The sequence below is a fragment of the Garra rufa genome, chromosome 4, assembly GCF_049309525.1.
Source record: "Garra rufa chromosome 4, GarRuf1.0, whole genome shotgun sequence".
NCBI lineage: Eukaryota > Metazoa > Chordata > Actinopteri > Cypriniformes > Cyprinidae > Garra > Garra rufa.
This window is the reverse complement of record NC_133364.1, coordinates 20,216,521-20,238,523: the sequence shown is the minus strand read 5'-3', so window position 1 is coordinate 20,238,523 and position 22,003 is coordinate 20,216,521. Positions and strand designations below refer to the sequence as shown.

Sequence of the window (22,003 nt, the reverse complement as noted above, 5' to 3'; positions counted from 1 at the left end):
ACAAAATATATACAAGTAGTCATGGCCTGCCTAGACAAAGCAGAATAATATTATGATACCGATCGCTCGTGTAATCTGCGGTTTAAAGTTCAAGCTCAAAGTCCATTACAGACATTGTATTCACGCTCTGCTGTAATCAGTCTGGGATATCTCTCCCCCTCCGGCAAGTCACATGAGGTCTTAGATTTTTTTTTCTTCTTCTTTCACTGATTTTGTTTGAACAGACATATAATACAAACACAGAAGATGGCTTTGCTTCGGGAGCGATAAAACAGCCAGAGCTTTATTCTGTCAGTCAACAGTTCTTAAATCATGTAGCATAAAGTGTTGCTTCAAAGATCGTGCGACAAGTTTCTTTGTATCACGACTTGTTTGTACCTGCAGTATTGACTCTGCGCAAGTAGGGATATAAACAAAGTGTAAATGAGCTGTGCAGCTAAAAGTCAAACGATGATTAAAGAAAATAAGAATCGCTAGAATCACTGTACTGTATAATGGCTCTATTGTCACTGAATGCTGAAAAACTGAGGGAATATGGCTTCAGCGCCACCTTATGGCTGTTGGCTTCTCCACCAGCTTTTAGAAGTTCTTGTAATTCAAGAACGTAACGATCTGTGGTTTGTTTCACCACTAATGTAAACTACTACCTGACTGCTTTAAAACAGTAGCAATGTTTCTGATACTCTGGTGATGTTTTTAAGAAGCTAGTGAGCAAATTAGTGCTTAAATTGCTTGGATTAAATCTTTGAAACCACTCGATGAATCATTGCTTTTAGGAAACACAGCGTTCAGAAATGAACTCCATGTATGGAGTTTCAGAATAACAACAAGTTGACTGATTTTGAGTGAAAGTATCATCTCTCAACAATATTTAGTGCCTTGGTTTTTTAGACTCCATTTAGATGTCCATTTCGTTTCCAGCAGTTTTCCAAATGGACATGTCAGCTCTGCAGTCAGTTCTTCTCTTTGCCCTAGAAAAACCATGAAGGTTATTGGCCATGACATGTTTGGACGTACTTTAATCATATGACTCTTAGGTGTCAATGACAGAAGGAGGTCAATTAATGTAACTGTGTGAGGTGTTAGAAATGTTTGAGGTAATCAGAACACTAGTAAACATGGTTTTATATTTACGTTTTATTTAATGGAAAATATCATATTACTAAATATATTGTCATGTTAACAAAACACAATAGCTGATAAAAGTTGAAAAAATGTAATATATCAGATTGTTTTAGTATTTGGTTTGTCCACATTTTGCTTTAATTACAGCATCACTAGAGCTTCATGAACTACACAAGTTTGTGTAAAACCTGATGATTATGTTTATACAACATGATTTGACCGTCTATACCAAGAATTGTGCATGTAGTGCTGTCCAACGATTAATCACGATTAATCACATCCAAAATAAATGTTGTTAACACATGTGTCTACTGTGTATATTTATTATGTATATATAAATAGACACATATGCAGTATATATTTTGAAAATATTTACATGTGGTTAATTGCGATTAATCGTTGGACAGCGCTACATGCGATCGTTATGAACTCATTAAAAATTATCCAGATCAGAAATCAAACGCTGCAAAAAAATCAGTTTGATCATTTTTTGTCTTGTTTTTCAGTAGAAAATGTGTAAACATTATTTAAGCAATATGAATTTTTATTTTTAAAGTGTATATATATATATATAAACAATAAGTGTAATACTGCTTTAAATGGCTGTTTACAGCCAAAAATGTAAAAAGTTTTCAGTTTAATTTCATTGCATTTTTGTTTTGTTTTGCTGAGCAAAAAATTTGCCACTATCCTAGGTTTTGCCCATTTGTCAGTAAGAATGTTTACTCGTTTAAAACACTTTTTAAAACACAACTTAACATGCTCTCTTATTTTTTAGATATTTTAATATGTACAAGGCAGAATAAGCATGTTCTTTGAATTTTTACATAAATATTGTGTTACACTGAACAACAATGGAGCATTATTTCAACCAAATTTTGAGATTTTATTCTCTAAAAACCTATTTAACATCTTAAAAGGAGACGCTTTACTTACATTTAATGTGCTTTTTATGGACATAAAATCACTATGCGTGTGTGTGTGTGTGTGTGTGTGTGTGTGTGTGTGTGTGTGTGTGTGTGTGTGTGTGTGTGTGTGTGTGTGTGTGTGTGTGTGTGTGTTCAAATATAGTTTCTGCTTATAACATGAAAAATACAGTCAAACCAAAAAATTATTCATACACCAGATATAATTTTAGATTTTTTTTTTCTGGTGGGTGCAGGACACAATAGTTCATTTATGTAAGAGAGGATAGCAAAATAAAGTAAACCGTGTTATATTATACCCAAAAATTCATTGTACAGTGGACTACCAGTAAAATTATTCAGACAGTTTGACCTGACTATGTTTTGCTTAACCTTTTTTTTTTTTTCTTTAATTGCTAATGCAACCTTTTTTACACCACAGACTGAACAAAATTAAGCATTGCTTGGTAATTGGTCAACAGAATATTAATAGTTGTGTAAATATTGTCATACAGTTGTATAAATTTTGGGTTGATTGTAATCTATTACATACCTTTCTACCAAAGTTATCTGACATTATCAAGATGAATTTGTTCTGTGCAGAGTTCTTGTCATATTTTATTACCATTTTCTAAACTATAGCGAATAAACTGTGATAATCTGAGAAATATAATATAAAAGAGTAATGCAAATACACTTAATTTATGTTCTCTGAAAACAAGTCTAAGTCTTGTTTATCATAATATCTTCTTAACCTGAAAATATGTGTGTGTAACCACTCACCCCTGTGAGGTTGGTGGCCTGTGTGAATCAGCGGTGTGTGTGTGCCTCCTCCTTGTCTGAGGTAAACCACACTGCTGCCCACAGATTTACTTACTCACGCTGAACCCTTTCTACCGTTTTGACCACACACGTCAGTTCCCAAACCCCCCCGTCCTAATCCGCTCATGCACCCCTGTATACTGTCAGGGTCCACAGTAGACATACAGCACAACAGATAACACAGGACATGGAGCTGATGTGGTGATTTGAGTATGTGAATTTCATGCCTCAATAATCCTCTCTCTCATTCTTTCACAGATGGCAAACCCAGGAGGTGACAAGAGGGATCTGCCTTTCTCATGTTGGTGACCTTGATGATTTTGAAGGATCCTTGACTGAAGCTTTGGAGATGGAGGTGGTAGGGGGTGTATTTAGTGCACAGCAAAGGGTGTAAGACAAACCGTTCTAGTTCACAAATTGGCACTTCACTTCTTACATGATGTCAGTTCCTCTCATGTGGTTTGTTAGATACTGTACAGTCTTAGGTATTTTGTTAGCTATAACGAAGGTAAACAGGAAATGGAAGCTGCTGTTGCAGGAAGAGGAAGAGAGAGACTGTCGTTTGGGGTGAGGTAGTAGGTTGTATAGTTTGAGGGTTTAACCCTTGCTGTCAGATAACTATACAACTTACTGTCTTTCCCGAAGTGACCGTAGTGCCATCACTTCATGGAGGACCTCAAAAGGAAAGAAGAAACACATTTCAGGTTTCAGCATTTATGTGTGTTTATCAAAGATATGGTTTTAAGCTTGATCCAGGTTTAAATGTTTATCAGATAGTTATGGAAGCCCATTTCCGCCACTGAATAAAAAATATAAAAATTCGCAATTACCTTTTTTATCACAATATGACTTTTTTCTCAGAATATAGATATAAACTCACAACTGTGTGTTATAAAGTCAGAATTGTGATATAATCTGTTAGTTTTTAGTTTAGGTCACAATTCTGAGAAATAGTCAGGCTTGTGATATAAACTCACAATTCTGACTTTTTTGTCAGAATATTGATATAAACTCGCAATTGTGTGTTAAGTCAGAATTGCAAGATATAAACTCTAAATTCTGAGAAATAAAGTCACAATTGTGAGATATAGACTCACAATTCTGCCTTTTCTCAGAATTGTGAGATATAAACTTGTTTTATGAAGTCAGAATTGGGATATACTCACAATTCTGATTTTTTTGTCAGAATATTGATATAAACTCGCAACTGTGTGTTAAAAAGTCAGAATTGCAAGATATACACTCAATTCTAAGAAATGAAGTCACAATTGTGAGATATAAACTGCCTTTTTTGTCATAATTGTGAGATATGAACTTTTGTTATAAAGTTAGATTTATGATATAATCTCTCAATTTTTAGAAATAAGGTCACAATTGTAAGAAATGAAGTCAGAATTGTGATATAAACTCAGAAATGTGTGTTAAAAAGTCAGAATTGCAAGATATACACTCAATTCTAGGAAATAGTCACATTTGTGAGATATAAACTGCCTTTTTCTCAGAATTGCGAGATATGAACTTATGTTGTAAAGTCAGATTTGTGATATAATCTCTCAATTTTTAGAAATAAGTCCACAATTGTAAGAAATTAAGTCAGAATTGTGATATAAACTCACTATTCTGACTTTTTTTTATCAGAATATTGATAGAAACTTGCAATTATGTGTTAAAAAGTCAGAATTGCAAGATATAAACTCTCAATTCTGAGAAATAAAGTCACAGTTGTGAGATAAACTCACAATTCTGCCTTTTTTCTCACAATTGCGAGATATGATCTTTATAAAGTCAGAATTGTGATCTCTCAATTTTTAGAAATAAGGTCACAATTCTGAGAAATAAAATCAGGACTGTGATATAAACTCACAATTCTGACTTTTTTGTCAGAATATTGATATAAACTCACAATTGTGTGTTAAAAAGTCAGACTTGCAAGATATACACTCAATTCTAGGAAATAGTCACATTTGTGAGATATAAACTGCCTTTTTTCTCAGAATTGCGAGATATGAACTTACGTTGTAAAGTCAGATTTGTGATATCTCTCAATTTTTAGAAATAAGTCCCCAATTGTAAGAAATTAAGTCAGAATTGTGATATAAACTCACTATTCTGACTTTTTTTATCAGAATATTGATATAAACTTGCAATTATGTGTTAAAAAGTCAGAATTGCAAGATATAAACTCTCAATTCTGAGAAATAAAGTCACAGTTGTGGTACAAACTCACAATTCTGCCTTTTTTCTCTCAGAATTGCAAGATATGATCTTTTATGTTATAAACTCAGAATTGTGATCTCTCAATTTTTAGAAATAAGGTCACAATTCTGAGAAATAAAATCAGGACTGTGATATAAACTCACAATTCTGACTTTTTTGTCAGAATATTGATATAAACTCGCAGTTGTGTGTTAAAAAGTCAGAAGTGCAAGATAAAAACTCAATTCTGAGAAATAAAGTCACAGTTGTGAGATATGATCTTTTATGTTATAAAGTCAGAATTGTGATCTCTCAATTTTTAGAAATAAGGTTGCAATTCTGAGAAATAAAATCAGGACTGTGATATAAACTCACAATTCTGACTTTTTTGTCAGAATATTGATATAAACTCGCAGTTGTATGTTAAAAAGTCAGAATTGCAAGATATACACTCAATTCTAAGAAATAAAGTCACAATTTTGAGATATAAACTTTTATGTTTTAAAGTCAGAATTGTGATATAATCTCTCAATTTTTAGAAATAAGATCACAATTCTGAGAAATAAAGTCAGAATTGTGATATAAACTCACAATTCTGCCTTTTTGTCAGAATATTGATATAAACTCGCAATTGTGTTAAAAAGTCAGAATTGCAAGATTTCTGCCTTTTTTCTCAGAATTGCGAGATATGATCTTTTATTTTATAAAGTCAGAATTGTGAATTATATTTCACAATTGTGAAATATATTTGACTTTATAACTCACAATTGTGAGTTTATATCTCACAATCTGACAAAAAGTCAGAATTAAGAGAAAAAAGTCAGAATTGCGAGATATAAACTCATTTGTTACACTGAATGACAATGCAACATTATTTCAACTAAATTTTAAAATTTTATTCTCCAAAAACCTATTTGAAACCTTAAAAGTAGACACTTTACTTACATTTGATGTGCTTTCTATGGACATATATAACATGCAATTGCGAGTCAGAATTGGGAGATGTAAATTTGCAATTCTAAGAACATATTAATCTTTTTTCCCTCAGAATTGGACTTTATAATTCAAAAAGTCAGAATTGGGAGATATAAACTCACATTTGTGAGGAAAAAAAGTGAGAAGTGTGAGATAAAAAGTCACAATTACATTTTAATTTTTTTTTTTTTTTTAGTGGCGGAAAACAGGCTTCCATAGATATGATATTTACAATAAAAGACATTAAAAATGATTCATGCCATACTGTCAGCATTACAAAAAAAAAAAAGTAAATTTAAAATTGTGTTAGAAATGCATTCATGCAACTTCAATTTTGCTAAACTACATGTTGGTCAAACATTCACCTGAATCCATGAAGAATAACAGTATACACTGAAAGTGATGATAACAATATGTCAATTAAAAGAAAAATTACAAGATACTGGTGAACATCATTCATTCTGAAGCATCCTTGAAATTTCTTTTCTTTCTTGTATTGTCGCAAACTTAAATACAGTATATATACTTATATAAAAAGATATACACAGTATACTGTGTTACTGAATAATTCAAAAGCTAAAAAGTTGTTGTGTTGTGGAATATTCAGCAATGATGTTCGTACAGGGTGAGGTAGTAGGTTGTGTGGTTTCAGGGTTGTGTTTTTACCCCATCAGGAGATAACTATACAACCTACTGCCTTCCCTGAAGGGCAGCAAAACATCGCTAGACACGGTTCATCCACTCTTCGCAGAGTGATTTCTCTTCGCCTTTCTTAAATGTTTTCGCTTAGCCATTTATAGCTGCATGCGGATTACATACAGCACAGGTGTGTAATACTTTAAACGGGAATAAACACTTTGATATTTCAAAGATTGCCTGTTTTATTTTTTTAATTCTCTGCCTCAAGGATGATATTGACGTTTATATATCTCGCACTAAATGAGTTAAGATCACATTTCCCATCGTTCGGCGACACGTCGCCATGAATGAAGAGCGTTTCCCTTCACGGGGATGTGAGGAAACGATGGCATTGTGTTATTTCATTTGTTTGTTATTAAAGATGCAGTGCAGAAGCAGACAGAGTGCTTCTGCCAGGGTAGCTTGTATTGTAAATAAAACATGGCCATGGCTCCAGACGGCCATTAGCCGATGTTAACAACTACAGGGCTGTAGGCAGGCTGACCTTTCACTGCTGCACAATTTATGGGCACTGGCTGGCAGATCTCCACAGGAGCGCCCCTAGACTGGCACTCACGGGAGAGGAATAGCAGCAAGGGCGGACAGAATGTGACGGCCATGTCACCTTGAAAAAGTTTTGTTTCTTTGGAAACAGGTGTTATGCATGCTTATTATGTCGGCGTTACCTGGGGGAGTGCAGCAGCGCTAGTCTTACAAGTCTATTTTGTTATGCACATTATAATAATCCACAGCGGATACAGGTTTAATGTTATTCTCTTGAGACCACATCAGTTTTTGCCTTTCAGTCCTCCAGAGATTTATTATTTCTGAACGACACTGTTTAACAAACTAATACAATTATAATAAGCCACTATGCAGTGAAACTGTAATATCAATGAGGATGGGGTGTTAATTAATTATAATACATAAAATGATGTGGGTCAAAGACGAAAAAGGATTTAAGCATAAAAAAAGTGTAATACTGCTTTAAAAAGTTTTGTTTAATTGCATTTTTGTTTTTGTTTTACTGAGCACTCACTAAACACCCACTAAAATGTCATTCAGTGTATGCCTTGTCGGGCATAATCGACAACAAAAATCGATTTATGACATTTAAAGACAAATTACTTTCACTCTAAATACTAATTCTACATTTTTAAAATCTGCCACTATCCTAGGTTTTGCCCATTTGTCAGTAAGATTTTTTTTTACTAATTTAAAACACATGCTCCCTTATTCTTTTATATGTTTTAATATGTACAAGTCAGAATAAGCATGTTGCTTGAATTTTTACAAAAATATTGTTACATTGAATGACAATGTAACATTATTTCAAACCATTTTTGACATTTTATTCTCCAAAAGCTTATTTGAAATCTTAAAAGCAGACACTTTACTTACATTTGATATGCTTTCTATGGACATAAAATCACTTTTGTAAATGTCTTTTGACGTGGACATCTTAACGTCTTTGACCCATGTACAAATGGATTCAAAATGAATAAATAATACATTAAAATCTGACCGTTTTATCTTAGTGTTATCAGGCCAGAGGTTTTCAAATGGCAACTGAAAAAAAAGAATAATAAAAATAAAATTAAACAAAATAAATAATCAAATAATAACAACATTCTAATAAATAATGAAAATTCAATTTAAATAAATGAACTAAATAACAGTGACATTAGGCCAGAGGTTTCCAAATGGCGACCCAAAAAAACCCAAATAAAATTCAACAAAATAAATAATGAAAAATAAAATAATAAAAAATATTCTAAAAAATAATTAAATTTAAATAAAAAAAATAACAGTGACATTAGGCTGGAGGTTTTCAAATGGCAACCGAAAAATACAGAAATAAAATTCAACAAAATAAATAATAAAAATAAAATAATAAAAATATTCTAATAAATAATAAAAATTAAATGTAAATAAATAAAAACAAAAATAACAGTGACATTAGGCCGGAGGTTTTCAAATGGCAACCAAAAAAAAGGAAATTCAACAAAATAAACAATAAAAAAAAATTCTAATAAAAAGTAAAAATGAGATTTAAATAAATATAATAAATAACAGTGACATTAGGACAGTGTCACAGCACAGAGGGAGGCAGAGACGGAGGCGAGTGTATAAGATAAAAGGTAAGTTTATTAACAGGTTTGGTAAGTATATAGAAGCAGGTATTGAGGTGATGGTTCTTATCTGAGATGTCCAGCGTCCATGTAAGTAAATCCAACTGTGGAACCAGGAAACCATAGAGTCCACGGGAAGAGCATGCAGGGGTGTGATCGGTAGATAAGACAACGAGGAATGATTCAGTCCGGGTATATATAGGGGAGCTGATTGGATCCAGGTGAGTAATCAGTAATCAGGTGACAGTGAACGTGTGTGTCTTCAGGGGGCGTGGCTGGTGGATCTTGCTGTGGTAGAACTCTGACATTACCCCCTCCTCCAGGGGCGGCTCCCGACGCCCCTCTCCGACGTCGAGGACGACCTCGACCGCGAGGGGCAGGACGTTCTGGGTGGCTCTGGTGGAAGTCCGTCAGAAGTTGTGGATCGAGGATATCGTCTCTGGCCACCCATGATCTTTCCTCCGGTCCGTACCCCTCCCAGTCGACCAGATATTCCAGGCGGTTGCCCCGACGTCGGGAATCCAGGATCTCACTCACGGTGTAGATGGAAGGTTGATCCAGGATCTCTGGAGGAGGGGTATCAGCTTCAGCTCCAGGATTATCTGTGGCAGAGGGAAAGTAGGGTTTAAGGAGTGACACATGAAAGGTAGGATGGATTCTGTACCTGGGTGGGAGCTGAAGCTGATATGTCACTTCATTGATCTGCCTCAGGACCTCGAATGGACCGATGTAGCGGGGACTCACCTTCTTGCACGGTAACCTCAGCCTGATGTCTCTCGTAGATAACCACACCTTGTCTCCAGGTTGGTATAATGGGGTGGGTCTTCTACGAACGTCGGCGAATTCCTTATGGCGTCTGATGGCTCGTTGTAGATGTTGATGAGCTGAGTCCCACACTCTCTCGCTCTCTCGGAACCAGTAGTCGACAGCTGGAACATTCGTGGGTTCCTCCGTCCAGGGAATCAGCGGCGGCTGAAAACCGAGTATGCACTGGAAGGGGGTTAGTCCGGTGGTCTCTTGGCGTAGTGAGTTCTGTGCATACTCGGCCCACGGGAGGAACCTGCTCCAGCTGTGTTGGTCAGCAGAACAGTATGACCGGAGGTAACGTTCAAGCTCCTGGATCTTCCTCTCAGTCTGGCCGTTGGTCTGTGGATGGTATCCTGATGAGAGATTAACAGAAACACCAAGTGACTTGAAAAATGATTTCCATACGTGAGAAATGAACTGTGGACCCCGGTCCGACACAATCTCCAAAGTGAGACCAAAGTGACGGAATACGTGCTGGAAGAGTAACTCGGCGGTGTTCATAGCCGTAGGTAGGCCCGCCAAGGGGATGAATTTGCAGGCCTTGGAGAAACGGTCCACTACAACCAGCACGCAGGTGTTACCTTCGGATTCTGGGAGGTCCGTCACAAAGTCAACCCCGAGGTGGGACCAGGGTCTCTGCGGGATGGGTAGTGGCACCAGTTTTCCTGTGGGCAGATGAAGAGGTGTGTTAGAGGTGGCACAGACTGAGCAGCTTTGGACGTACCTGATGACATCCCGGGTCATACTGGACCACCAGTACCGAGATTGGATGAGCGAGAGGGTCCGTCTGCTACCTGGGTGTCCAGAGCCCGGAGACTGGTGAACTGTGTCCAGAAGGTGTTGACGCTGGGAGCTTGGTACGTAGATTTTACCTTCTGGACATTCCGGCGGAGCGGGCTCTTGGAGAGTGGCTTCGTGGATCCAGGTGTCAATGTCCCACTGGATGGGGCTAACGATGAGGTTAGTGGGAATGATGTTTTCTGGCTCAATAGCATCATCGTAGGAGAATTGTCTGGATAGAGCATCAGCAGGAATGTTCTTGGATCCGGGACGGTAGGTGATCTTGAACTGGAAACGTGTGAAGAACAATGCCCATCTTGCCTGACGGGGGTTGAGTCGTTTGGCTTCTCGAAGGTATTGAAGATTTTTATGGTCCGTGATGATGGTAAACGGATGGTTAGCCCCTTCCAGCCAATGACGCCACTCTTCCAAGGCGAGTTTGATGGCAAGTAACTCACGATTGCCTACATCGTAATTTTGCTCCGCCGGAGACAGTTTCTTGGAGCAGTAGGCACAGGGATGGAGGAGAGTGGACTCACCAGCTGCTTGAGACAGCACTGCTCCGACGCCGATGGTGGATGCATCTACCTCAACTACGAACGGAAGATCGGGGTTGGGATGGTGTAGGAGGGGAGCAGTGCTGAAAATCTTCTTAAGTTGTTGGAATGCTTCGCGGGCAGAGTTGGTCCAGACCAGATGTTTGGGTCGTCCACGTAGGAGGGAGGTCAGAGGTGCAGTGATGATGCTGTAATCCTTTATGAATCGGCGGTAGAAGTTGGAAAACCCCAGGAAGCGTTGAAGTTCCTTAACTGTACTGGGTTTGGGCCATTTCAGGATGGACTGCACCTTCTCCAGGTTCATTTGCACACCCTCGGGACTGATGTTGTAACCCAGGAACTGAATCTTAGTCTGGTGGAACTCACACTTCTCAAGCTTGAGGTATAGCTGATGTTGGCGCAAGACTTAAAGGACCTGACGGACGTGCTGGCGATGTTCGGCCTGGTTCCGGGAATAAATCAAAATGTCGTCAATATAGACGACCACAAACTTGTGCAGAAATTCCCGGAACACCTCGTTCATAAACGTTTGGAAGACAGAGGGACTGATGGACAAACCGTAGGGCATAACCAGATATTCATAGTGGCCAGCAGGTGTTATGAATGCTGTTTTCCACTCGTCTCCCTCACGAATACGAACGAGGTTATAAGCACTCCGCAGGTCCAGCTTGGAGAAGATGTGAGCCCCACGGAGTTCCTCGAGGGTGGCAGGAACGAGTGGAAGAGGGTATGGTTGTTGGAGTATGTTGGCATTCAGTTGACGGTAATCAATGCAGGGACGGAGACCTCCATCCTTCTTACCCACGAAGAAGAAGCTTGAGGCAGCTGGTGAGGTGGACGGTCGAATGAATCCTTGCTTCAAAGCTTCCTGGATGTACTCCTCCATCGCCTGGCGCTCCGGGTTGGACAAAGGGTAGACGCGTCCTTTGGGTAATTGTGCCCCAGGTAGCAGGTCGATGGAACAGTCCCATGGCCGGTGAGGAGGAAGTTGGGTGGCAGCTTGCTTGCTGAAGACGTCCTCGTAATCCTCATACTCCGCTGGGATCTCCACATTGCTGTCAGTCTCAGGACTTTCAATCTTGGTTGATGCGACGGTCAGGGGAGCAGAAACTGGAGAGGGTAACCGGGTAAAACAGTTCTTCAGGCAATGTTTACTCCACCCGATGATACCACATGGATATCCCAGAATGATGCTTTTAAGACAAGGACGTCCCAGAATGATGTCAACCGTGGAGTTCTCCAGTACCAGAAACTTGATTTGTTCTTGATGAAATAATCCTACTTGCAGGGTGATGTATGGTGAAGAATACCGGATTCGCCCACGTCCGAGTGGTTTTCCTTGGATGGTCTTGACGGAAATTGCAGGACTATGGCGGTGACGTGGCAAGCGTCAGAGATCCATGCATTCTTGTGAGATGAAGTTTCCCGATGAGCCTGAGTCAAGGAGAGCAGAAACACAAAGATCTTGTTCAGCAGTACGCAGTGTCACAGGTATAAGAGTCAGGTGAGCAGTTTCAATGTCTGATTGAATAGTACTCACCACCGGACGTGGGGGTCTGACAGGACAGGTTCGTAGGAGATGACCAGGTTGTCCACAGTATAAACAGAGTCTTTCCTTGATGCGGCGTTGGCGTTCTGACCATGATAGACGTGTGGAATCGATTTGCATAGGTTCTGGTACTGGAGAGCAAGCTGCCACCATAGCGGGCTGAGGAGCGGTTTCAGACGGCTGGCAGGCGGCTAGGCGCTGGGATACCCTCGTAGCTCACTGTAGAAAGGTCTCCAACCCGATGTTGTCGTCGTAGATGGCCATAGCGGCGCGAATGTCCGGGTGGAGACCGTGACGATAGGCACCCAGCAGCGATGTCTCATTCCAGCCGCTAGCCGCCGCCAGCGTCCGGAAATGGAGGGTGTACTCGTGGATGGAAGAAGGACCTTGTTGCAGTCGGAAGAGCTGATCAGAAACGGTGAGTACGTCTGTGTTTGAACTGAAAACCTCAGAAAATTGACAGGTAAATTGCTCAAAGGACTGAATTATTGGAGTTTTAGCTTGCCATATTGACTTCGCCCATTGTAGAGCTTTTCCGGTGAGTAGGGAAATGAGAAACGCTACCGTAGATTCGTCTGTAGAAAACTGCTGTGGTTGCATCTTGATAAATAGTTGGACTTGCAGTAGGAAACCGCTACACTCAGCCGCTTCTCCCGAATATGTGTTTGGCAAAGCCATGGGACTTCCTGAGGCAGCTGGCGGCGCGGGAGATGGTGTTAGCGCCGCTTTGAAGGCTTTGATGATTTCGGTGAGTTGATCTGGTGCAGGTGTTTCCTTGTTGTCCATTATGTTGTTGGTCTGATCTTCTGTCACAGCACAGAGGGAGGCAGAGACGGAGGTGAGTGTATAAAATAAAAGGTAAGTTTATTAACAGGTTTGGTAAGTATATAGAAGCAGGTACTGAGGTGATGGTTCTTATCTGAGATGTCCAGCGTTCATGTAAGTAAATCCAACTGTGGAACCAGGAAACCATAGAGTCCACGGGAAGAGCATGCAGGGGTGTGATCGGTAGATCAGACAACGAGGAATGATTCAGTCCGGGTATATATAGGGGAGCTGATTGGATCCAGGTGAGTAATCAGGTGACAGTGAACGTGTGTGTGTCTTCAGGGGGCGTGGCTGGTGGATCTTGCTGTGGTAGAACTCTGACAGACAGAGGTTTTCAAATGGTAACCGAATAAAAGAACATAAAAAATAAATAGTTGAATAATAAATATATTCTAATAAAAAAACACTGAATGACAATTTAACATTATTTCAATCAATTTTTGACATTTTATTCTCCAAAAGCTTATTTGCAACCTTAAAAGTAGCCACTTTACTTACATTTGATGTAAAATACAGAAATAAAATTCAACAAAATAAATAATGAAAAATAAAATACAAATAAAATAATACTAATTAAATTTAAATAAATAAAAACAAAAATAACAGTGACATTAGGCCAGAGGTTTTCAAATGGCAACCGAAAAAAGAACAAAAATAAAATAAATATATATATTTATTTAGAATAAGAAAAAAATATAAATAAGAATAAATATATTCTAATAAAAAATATTAGGTTTAAATAAAAATAAATAACAGTGACATTAGGCCAGAAGTTTTCAAATGGCAAGTTTAGAGAAAGTAAAAAAAGAATAAATAGATTAAAATTAAAATAAATAATAAAAATATTCTAATAATACTAATTAGATTTAAATCAATAAAATCAATAACAGTGCAATACTATAGTGAACAGGAAAACTTTATATATGATATGATAATATTAAGTAATAAGACACATTTTCTAAATGATATTTAATACACTGGTCACACTTTAGCCTTTATTATGTGTATTTAACTACTATCTACTTTTTGTAAAAAAAAATAATAATAATAATAATAATAATAATATATAGAGGTAGAGAAAATAGTGCAATTACAAATGTAACAACAAATTAATTACAGATGTAATTACATACAGGGTGTGATTATATTTAGCAGGTTCAGACGTAGTATCTAAAAGACTGAAACTCACTAGAGTACAAAATATCTAGAAATTTACATACAGTAACTAATTACAGATTAATTACAGAATATCACCAGTAGGTGACAGCAGAGGTGCGTTATTGTGATATTGTATTGGAAAAAAAAAGCAAAGAGGTCGCCAAAAGGTAAAGCCTCTTTAGTGTAACCAAACAGACTTTGTTTGTTAAGACAACATGGATAATATATTAAGTAATATGGCGAGATATTATCCAGGCGCGTGAAATAATACCATCATCAAATCAATAAGATCTGTTGCTCAGCAACGCGACCTTAAATAGGTGGGCGTGGCTTTCCGTCCAAAGCCTGCAGCGATTGGCCGAATCTATAGGTGTGTCAGGAGGTGTGCACTGTCGCATCCGGAACGGGCGAGCTCGACTGGTGTCAGAGCGGTTTGACAGCCGTGGTTGCGGTGAATTTTAAATAGGACGTTTGAGGAGTACTACAGCCTCCCTCGCACCACCGAGTTGAGTGTTGGCAGTGTCACAGAGCCCGTGTGTTTTATTCCTGCCTGCATGGCGGCCTGGGATTGGGAGGTAGACGCGCAGCTCTTGTAAACAAAGCGCTTGTGTCACATTATGTTCATGTTTTATCCGCTTTTATGGCCGTAATTACTGTAATCGTAGGCTTTTAACTGGAGCAAAGTAAACATTCACATAAGAACACATGTCTGTGCTATTTTCACAGCGAGAGTCTTATCACATACTCTGTAAAGAGCAATCCATGCGTTTGCTATAGTTTATCAAAACTTCAACTCTCGCCGGAACCAAAGCGAAACTTTACAGCGTCTGTGTTGCGTTTATATGCACTCGGTTGATGTGTAAAGCTCGCTGATTGAGTTACTGGCTTGGTTGGTTAGTTATTAAGTTGTTATAACAGTGATATTACAGAAAGTATCTTTATTATTGTTTATTTTATCTATTTGTATATATATTGTTTCCGCAGTGTCAACACATTAATGTTAATGTAGTCATGTTGACTAACATACTCATGCACACTCGTGTATCATTTATAATTTAATTAACAAAAAAATACTATTGTAATAACCGTCGAAAATATTCACTAGTAGTTACCCTGGTTAACCTTTGTAACCATTCAAGGAGCAAGACCATAAAAGTACTTTAGATATTACATTTAATAAATTTACTAGTCAAATTTTATGGTTGTTGTACAAATATTGTCTTTGCTTTTAATTGCAGTTTGTATAATTAAAGGATTTTATGAGGAATATGTCAGTTCCATGGTACACTTGACTAGAAATTTAAGTTGAAAGGTTTTTTTATAATAAGTCATCTGACCTGTGCTTATTGTTGAGATACTATTAATATTTGTATTCATATTGTATGAATATGAATATGTGACCTTGGACCACAAAACCAGTTGTAAGTAGCATGGGTTTATTTGTAGCAATAGCCAGAAATACATTGTATGGGTCAAAATGGCAAATATGCCAAAAATCATTAGGATATTAAGTAAAGATCATATTCCGTAAAGATATTTTGTAAATTCCCTACGATAAAAATAGCAAAATTAAATTTTTAGATTGCAGAGAACTTCATTTGGACAACATATTTTCGAATATTGTCCTATCATAACAAGTCATACCACAGTAGAAAGCTTATTTATTCAGACTTTAAGAAATCGTATTAAATAAACAGATTTATGAAATCTTCATTTTATAAAATTGACCTTATGACTGGTTTTGTGGTCCAGGGTCACATATAAGACTAGAAAATATTGGTAACACTTTACCATAAGGTGCTTTAGTTAACATAAATTAAGAATAAACAGTACTTCTACAGCGTTTATTAACCTTAGTTAATGTTAATGTCACCATTTACTAATACATTATTAAAATCACAAGTTGTGTTTGCTAACATTAGTTAATGCACTGTGAACTAACGTGAACAAACAATGAACATTATGAAAAATCAATAAATAGTGCAATAAATGTATTGTTCATTGTTCGTTCATCTTACATACTAACGTTAACAAATGACACCTTAGTGTAAATTGTTACCAAAATATGTTTATTTTAATTAGGGCTGTTGATTTAATGTGTTAATCTAATCAATTAGTTATGGAAAAAATAAAACGTTCCAATTTTTAACTCAATTAATGCACAAAGGTAAATGTGATTTTGATTTTATACAGTAGTTTGATAAGTTTATATTGTTTATATTTTAGACACAGTATTGCCAATGCACACAAAAAATAAATAAATGCATAAATAAAATAAAGGAATAGCTCACCTTGTACTTAAAAATGAAAAAAGGGGAAAAAAGAAAAAAAAACTTTTAAAAGCTACTTTTGTAATATCTATTTCATGCTTTTCTCATATAACACAAAAATGCCAATATCTTGTGTGGATAATGCCAGTCAAATGTAATCTGCGATTAATTAGATTAATTAATTGTCACATTATTAATTAATACATTTTAATAAATTGACAGCCCTAATTAGTTAATTTTTTTGTAAAGTTCTATTTTGCTTTTGCCATTTAATTTTTTTTATGTCTATATACATTTTATTAGTCTAAGTAATTAGTAGTTTTAAGTGCTGTTAAATCAATTAATCACGATTAATCATGATTAATCACCTCCATATTTACACACACACACACACACACACACACACACACATATATATTGTGAAATAACCCTGATGTGCGGTAGCAGTGACCCACTTTTCAACATCTTTTGTTATGGAAAATTAAGTTAAATTTATTAATGCAATTAAAGCATGGGCAATTTTCATATTGATTTTAGACAACCGTTTAAAAAAATAAGAACTTAATATTGTGTTTAGACACTATATTGTGTTTTTTTGCTCAGCTTTGCCAATGCAAAAATTCATGAATTCGAGGGATAGCTCACCTAAAACTTAAAAAATGGAGAAAAAATGAAGATCACAAGTTGTTTGTTAACATTAGTTAAAGCACTGTGAACTAACACGAACAAACAATGCAAAACTGTATTTTTTTAACTAGCATTAACAAAAATTAATGAACAGTGCAATAAATGAATTGTTTATTGTTCGTTCATGTTAGTTAATACATTAACTAACATTAACAAATGACACCACCTTGTAAAGTGTTACCAAAATATTTAGATATTTTAATCAGGGCTGTAGATTTAATGGTAATCGAATTAATTAGTTATGGAAAAAATATTAGTTAACAAAAAATAATTCATTCATTTGAGGGATAGCTCACCTGAAACTTATTTAAAAAAAAAGAAAAGAACAAACTTTTTAAATATTTTTTGCTATATTTATTTCATGCTTTTCTCATGCAACACAATAATAGCTTTAAACTACTTTTTGCAGATAAAGTCCCTTTAATGTGCGATTTAGATTAATGTAGATTAAATAATCACCACATCGTAGATTTTAATCAATTTACAGCCCTAATTTTAATTTTAGTTCATGTTTAGTAAACTTCTCTATCTATATAGATTATATTTAGATTATATAGATATCTGTATAGATTTTAGGAAGTCTTTTTTTAAGTAATAAGTCGTTGTTGTTGTTTTAAGTTTTGTCAAATCGATTAATCGATTAAAAACAGTTTTTTTATGGTTTAGATTTTTAGTTAACTGTAATAACCATGCTGTGCATTTACAGTGACCCTTTTACATAAATTAGGCCCACTTGCTCACTGTGCCTCATCTTGATGAATTCATCAATTAATAATTCTCTAATGCCCTTAACATAATATTTTCATTTCCTGGACATTGACATTCTCTGCAACCAGGGGTGTAGCAGCCAATTTAAAAGTGGGGGGGGGGGGGGGGGGGGGGGGCAGTATGGTGATGTTCATACAGTATAATAAATTCTAAATAGAGGAACAATGGGCATTTTACAGCACCAAAGTGGCAATTTGAGGACACCCAAGAGATTTGCGCTGTGATTGGCTAAATGTTAGTTCACTCAAATCTAAGTAACAAATCAGAGAACAATGGCGGAAATATTGGTGCTAGGTCAAAAAAAGTGTGGGGGACATGTCCCCCCCGTCCCCCCCGGTTGCTACGCCCCTGTCTGCAACTAAATGAGAAACCGGCGGCGGTTAGCACAGCCTTTGTAGCCCGCATATCAGTGACTACAGGGCCACATGGGCTTGTCCATTCGGTCCTGTTACGTAACATGCTAAAAGGGTCACGCATATCTTAACGCCCCGTGTCATCTTCCCAGTGCCTGCCAACATTGTGTGGGCTGTGGAAGCCTCATTCGAGAAGAGGTTAGAGCTTTATCAAGTGAGTTCATGATGATATTCAATGTGATATTCACATTTTACTTTATACAGGAGCCCCTGATACACTTTGAAAGTAGTTCCTTTAAAATAGGTAATTTTATAGCCTGTTTCCTAATCTTATCTCTAAGTTTGGCTTATGGCTTTGTAAAACACTTGATTTTCATAAATGATCTATACGATTAGATTAATGCAGGTTTATGCAGTGATTGTCATATTCAATTTGTCAAAACACAGACACAAACTCTTGGCTCCGACTGTATCGGCAGGTTAAATGAGAAACATCTGGCCTACATGGATGCACCTGCTTCAATTGCCCCATGTTTGCATTTCATAGTCCACATGAAGCCGCCTGCCTTGACTTCATGCTGAGCTCTCTTTCTGTAGGCTGAATGTACTAAACAGACAGGATGTTTCCTGGGCGTGTGGAATGAAGACATTCCTGTCCTATTGTTGAAATCTTGATTATAAATGCACTGCTTCAGATATTTAGGTTCTCTTATCCGATGCGTTCAGTGTTTTGCGGCGTCCGTTTGTTGGTGTAACGCCAGCCAAACTCCTGAACGGAGAGAAGCAGGCATGCGGGGTGTGTGTGTGCGGATTCGGACTTTGGCCCTGGAAGGGGTGCGTGTATTTATTGGCAGCCGGTAGAGCAGAACCGTGAATCGTGATCTGGTAAGCACTGATTTCATATTGCTTTGCTCTGCGCTTAGGTGACGATTTGAACCAGATTTGTAATTGTGCTGTCTGCTTTAAGGAAAGGCCTCACAGCCATCATGAGAAGTGAAGTAGTTCTTTGTTTTGAGGATCTGTTTTGACATTAATTGTTTTTTGCTCCTGTGTTGTAGCTGTATTTTAATCAGTGGCAAATAAGAGTGGTTTTAAACTTTTAGTTCAGTTTTAAAAAAACTTTTTAGCATTTAAAAAAAAGTAATTATCCTCACTAAATGTGAGTGTATACATCTTGATCATTATTTTCAAAAAGGTTTTTAAATATATATATATATTTTAAGATTTTTCAATATTATTAATTCCTACATTTAATAAAGTTTTGGGGAATCGTACCATGTTGCATTTTACAATCTGAACTAACTTTGTCAGATTGTGATTTTAAGAGACTTGTTGACCTTGACACACAATCATTAGGGTCTTCAGGGGTCTTTTCTATATGATCATATATTTTCTGCGTGTTTTGTGTTTTTGCATGTGGGTTGCATCATAAGACAATAATTTAGGGCCAAAATTAGGAAAAAAAAAAAAAAAAAATATATATATATATATATATATATATATATATATATATATATATATATATTATTATTATTATTATTATTATTATTATTATTATTATTATTATTATTAAATTAATCACTTAATTCGTAATAAATAATTGCAAAGTATTTTTAAAGAATTTTACTTAATTATTTTCATAAATATTTTTCTTCTTTATGATACCAGGACCGTTGCAATTATACTTTTTGCCATCCAGAAAATATTTAAATGAATTTGATCAGAGAAAAGGTGTATTCAAGTTAATGTTTATATTTTTTGCATTTTAATGCATTTTGAGTAATCAGTCAATCCAAATAAATAAATAATTAATATTTTTCTTCTTTATGATATCAGGACAAAAATATTTAAATGAATTTTATCACAAGGTGTATAAGTCAATCATTTGCATTTAAATGCATTAATTAAAAAAATAAATAAATATAAAATCTTCTTTATGATATCAGTACAGTTGCAATTATACATTTTGCCCTCGAAAAATATTTAAATAAATTTTAATTCAAAAATTAAAAGCATTCTCGTCAAAGAAAAGGTGTATTCAAGTCAATGTTTGTATCAGTTGCATTTTAATGCATTTTGTGTAATTATTCAATCCAAAAAATAATAATAATAATATTCAATTTTCTTTATAATATCATGACAGTTGTAATTATACTTTTTGCCATTCAAAAATATTAAAATGAAATTTAATTCAGAAATTAAAAGCATGCTTATCACAGAAAAGGTGTATTCAAGTTAATGTTTGTATCAGTTGCATTTTAATGCATTTTGAGTAATCAGTCAATTAAAAAAATGTCTTTATATCAAGACAGTTGTAATTGTACTTTTTGCCATTCAAAAATATTAAAATGAATTTTAATTCAGAAATTAAAAGCATGCTTATGACAGAAAAGGTGTATTCAAGTTAATGTTTGTATCAGTTGCATTTTGATGCATTGAGTAATTAGTCAGTCCAAAAAAAAAAATAGTTTTTATATCAGGACAGTTGTAATTATACTTTTTGCCCTCCAAAAATATTAAAATGAATATTAACTCAAACACTAAAGGGATGCTTACCACAGAAAAAGTGTATTCAAGTTAATGTTTGTATCAGTTGCATTTTAATGCTTTTTAAGTAATCAATCAGTCAATCCCCAAAACCCCCCCAAACATCTTTATGATATCAGGACAGATGTAAATATACTTTTTGCCTTCCAAAAATATTAAAATGAATATTAATTCAGAAATTAAAACCGTTCTTATAGAGGAAAAGGTGTATTCAAGTTAATGTTTGTATCAGTTGCATTTAATCATAAATTGAATTTTGAGTAATCAGTCAATCCCAAAAAAATAAAAGATTCTTCTTTATGATATCAGGACAGTTGCAGTTATACTTTTTGCCTTCCAAAAATATTACAATGAATTTGAATTCAGAAATTCAAAGCATGCTTATTACATGAAAGGTGTATTTAAGTTAATATTTGTATCAGTTGCATTGTAATGCAATTTGACTAATCAGTCGATCAAAAAAAGAAAGTCATGTCATTGACCTTTCACCAACTCTGTGCAAATAGACTTGTCTTTATTTTTGCAAAGTAGTCTTGACCCACATCCAAACTGGAAAGAATTACCCGTTGCACATGCAGCCAGCAAGACGTGCGCTTTATCATGTGCTGAATCAATATTTCTTTCAAAAACAAACTCGCATGTGGTCTGTGGTCACAGATTAATCTTTACACTTCAGATTTGTCGTTTCTATCTGGTGAGTAGAGATTCTGCTTGGTCACTGCTAGTTGGCTGACGCAGTGGAAATTTCAACACAGATGTGTTTGTTTTACGTCTGTTGTCTTATGCAGTTTCGCAGCGAGTCCAAGGCTGGTTCTGAAATAATGATGGCGAACACGTGATCAATATGAGCTCTCTGTAAAACACTG

General features: G+C 36.0%; 1 protein-coding gene across 4 annotated transcripts in view; it reads left to right on the top strand.

Annotated features, from left to right (window-relative positions):
* Positions 1–22,003, top strand: part of pparaa (peroxisome proliferator-activated receptor alpha a) — a 70,055-nt gene that overhangs the window by 26,667 nt on the left and 21,385 nt on the right. For 2 of the 4 annotated variants that reach the window (XM_073838825.1, XM_073838824.1), the window contains one exon: positions 3,111–3,242. The gene's annotated coding sequence lies outside the window, so the exon portion shown is untranslated. Of the gene's footprint in view, positions 1–3,110; positions 3,243–14,938; positions 15,088–19,360; positions 19,476–22,003 lie in introns of those variants that run through there. The other 2 variants (XM_073838826.1, XM_073838827.1) reach the window with 2 other exon arrangements.